Below are 3955 nucleotides of genomic sequence, written 5' to 3'. Positions count from 1 at the left end.
GAGCAAGAATGCAATATTATTTATGTATTCGGGTATAAGTTGAGACTTAATCTGAAGTCTAGGCAAGGCGAAAGTGATGTAAAAATGGGTCCTTTGGCTATGGAGGGGTAATAGTCAGGTCAGATATAGGAGCCTGAAAAATGCTGACTTTGGGTAAGATGCTGTGCTGGCCACAAATAATGGCTTGTGTGTGATCCCACTCCTAATGGATCAACACATAGAGCCAAGTCTGAGCATCCAAAACCGTTGACTATAGGGTCCATGGCTGGGAGACAGAATGTCCCAGTGCCAAAAGGGAGAGAAGAAATGACTGTCAGCCTGACCTTGGTAACAGGGAAAGTTATGGAGCAAATCCTCTTGGGTGAAATGACATGGAATGTGTGTGGCATCCAGGGGATCAGGTCTTGCCAGCATGGATTCATGAAAAGCAGATCATGCTTGACCAACCTTCACCCCCTCACCTGGGTCCCTTAGTACAATAAAGCCATTGAGGCCCTGGAACGTGTCCAGAGAAGGGCAACATAACTGGTGAGGGATCTGGAACACAAATCTTAAGAGGAGCAGCTGAGGGAGCTGGGATTGTTTAGTTTGGAGGAGGCTCAAGGGAGACCTCGTTGCACTCTACAACTTCCTGAAGGGAGGTTGTATTGAGGAAGACTTTGGCCTCTTTTCCCAGGTAACAAACAGGACCCGAGGAAATGGCCGCAAGTTGTACCAGAGGAGATTTAGATTAGACATAAGGAAAAACTTTTTCTCTCAGAGAGTGGTCAGGCACTGGAATGGCTGCCCAGGGAAGTGGCAGCCATTCCTGGTAGTGTTCAATAGGTGTCTGGATGAGGAGCTATGAGATATGGTTTAGTAGCTTGTGGTAGTAATGGTGATGGGATGATGGTTGGATGGGATGACCTTGTAGGTCCTTTCCAATCTTGTGATTCTATGTTTCTGTGATTCTATGATTATCTGTATTTTATGATTCTTTGTATTTTATGATTCTATGAAGAATTTGGATTTAGGAAACCAAGGAGTCTATTAGACATGGTAACATCTCAAATAAGATGTTGGTAAAACTAGAAAGCTAGGAGCTCATCAGCCTGATGATAGAAAAGGAACAAAGACTGGAGATGTGAGGAAAGAAGATGGTGGGTACATGTAGAATAATATCAATATTAAGAGCATCATGAGTCATAGATGAGAATATGACAGTAAAATCCAGAAACTAGAGACCAGACAGTTGGACACAAGGCTCCTTGAAATGCAGTGCCATGAAGCATCTTGTACTCACCTTGGTAGGTGTACAGTGAATAATAAATTCAGTATTTCTTAAAATTGTACAGTCATAGAATCACTGAGGTTGGAAAAGACCTCCAACATTAGTCAATTCAACTGTCCACCAATATTTCTTCCTTACCACAACACCTACATGTTTCTGGAACACCTCCAGGGGCAATGACTCAGTCACTTCCCTCAGCAATACCTGCACACTCAGGAGCAGGAACACCTAGATTAGGTCACACAGGAATGCATCCAAATGGGTTTTGAATGTCTCTAGAGAAGGAGACCCTACAACCTTTCTTGGCAGCATGTTCCAGTTAACTTTACTGTGAAGTTTTCTCTAGTATTTATGCAGAATGTTCCAGCTTGCACCCACTGACCCTTGTTCTATCATGGGATGTCAATGAGAAGAGCCTTGCTCCACCCTCCTGACACTCACCCTTTACATATTTATAAATATTAATGAGGCCACCTCTCAGTCTCTTCCAAGCTGGAGAGACCCAGCTCTCTCAGCCTTTCCTTTTAAGGGAGATGCTCTGCCCCCTTCATCATCTTGGTGGCTTTGCACTGTACTCTCTCAAGCAGTTCCCTCCTCTTCCTGAACTGAGGGGCCCAGAACTGGACGCAATATTTCAGATGCAGTCTCACCAGGGCAGAATAGAGGGAGAGGAGAACCTCTCTTGACCTACTAACCACAGCCCTTCTAATACACTCCATGATGCCATTGGACTTCTTGGCCACAAGGGCACAGTACTGGCTGATTGTCACCCTGCTGTCTACCAGGGCTCCCAGGTCCCTTTCCCCTACGTTGCTCTCCAACAGATAAGTATCCAAACTACACTGGTACCTGGGGTTGTTCTTGTCTAGATGCAAGACTCTACAATTGCCCTTGTTCTATTTCATTAAATTTCTCCCAACCCATCCTTCCAGCCTGTCTAGGTGTTGCTGGATGGCAGTACAGCCTTGGTCAGCACTTGGTCTTGTTGACCTTCATCCCATTGGCCTCAGCTCAGCAATCAGCCTGTCCAGATCCCTCTGTAGGGCCTTTCTACCTCCAGGCAGATTGACACCTCCTGCCAACATGGTGTCATCTGCAAACTAACTGAGAGTGCACTCACTGATCTCATCCAGATCCTCAGTAAAGATATTAAACAGGGCCAGCTCCAATACCAACCCATTGTTTTGTTTTGTTTTGTTTTTCGCCTAAATAAATTTCCACCCCAAAGACTTTTCTTCCTCAACAGGCAAAGGGATCATGCACGTTCTTAGCAAGTCTCTGAGGTTCACAGTTTGATGGCAGAAATGTGAACGCAGGGCTGGGGAAGTAAATCATCCCCCGCTAACATATGAGCCTTTTATTTTTCCTGGCTGCCTTGCTTGTCCCAGAGTCCCTGAGGAAAGGACTGGAGCCTGCGTATAATGAAAGCATCAACTATCAGCATCATTCTGTGTATGTAGATAACAAAATATGTTCACAGTTTGGAAAATGCCTTTATGATAGGAACATGCTTGCAATCCTCAAGGCAGGAGCTGTATCAAAGAACCCCTGAGTCATGCCCTGCTATTACTTATGGAAGTTCAGATTAGACGGCTTGGATTACTGAGGGTTCTTCATGTCTCCAGCATGAAGGACCAGCACCTCCAAGATCTGAGCTTGGGCAAAGACTTCAGTATCTCAGGAAGGAATTTCAGAATTCCCATAGAGACACAGCACACAAATTCAGAAGGGACAGAAGGGACACAGGAGCACAACTCACTTTCAGAGCAGCTATTTGCCTAAGCTATGAAAACAGAAGCACTCTGGCTCGCAGCTGCATTGGCCATGTCAGACTAGGACAGTTCATAGCATTTTTGAGACGGTCAGTGTCGGGAATTTCTTTGTTGCTGTCCTGTTTGTTGACAAAGCAGGGGAACAAAGTCCTTGGGCACACTGAGCCTTGTTACAACAGAAAACAGTCACCTTTCTCAATTACTCTTTTTTTTTTTTTTATGAGCTTGGCCTTATTTCTAGCTTTCCACCCACCCATTCATGTACTAGTATTTTACTTTTGTTTCATATATATAATTTTCCTTTTGCTTTGCAGCCCTACCTCCGCGCACTCTCAGCATGTCCCTGCCGTTCATAATTCTCTTATTTATTCTTCCTACCATCTTCTCTACAACTCTGTTGGTTGTTTGCCAGGCTGAATATTTCAATTCAGCATGAGGCCATCCTGGTAATGCTAGATCCTTCCATAACATGCTTTGGTTTCATTTCTTATTTCTGTACACATCGGGTAAGAATGTTCAATGATGTTCCTAATGGAGCCACATCCTTCCTCATCACTGTCTTCAATGCACCACTAGCACAGCACCCACCGCAATCTTGACATCCCCATTTGGAGCAAGAAGGGACATTAATTTAATGATTTTGCAAGCTTCTCTTCTCTTCTCTTCTCTTCTCTTCTCTTCTCTTCTCTTCTCTTCTCTTCTCTTCTTCTCTTCTCTTCTCTTCTCTTCTCTTCTCTTCTCTTCTCTTCTCTTCTCTTCTCTTCTCTTCTCTTCTCTTCTCTTCTCTTCTCTTCTCTTCTCTTCTCTTCTCTTCTCTTCTCTTCTCTTCTCTTCTCCTCTCCTCTCCTCTCCTCTCCTCTCCTCTCCTCCTCCTCTCCTCTCCTCTCCTCTCCTCTCCTCTCCTCTCCTCTCC

This window comes from Coturnix japonica, chromosome 6 (assembly GCF_054131305.1).
Source record: "Coturnix japonica strain WE chromosome 6, WE-NBRP24, whole genome shotgun sequence".
Taxonomy (NCBI): domain Eukaryota; kingdom Metazoa; phylum Chordata; class Aves; order Galliformes; family Phasianidae; genus Coturnix; species Coturnix japonica.
This window is presented reverse-complemented; position numbering follows the sequence as displayed.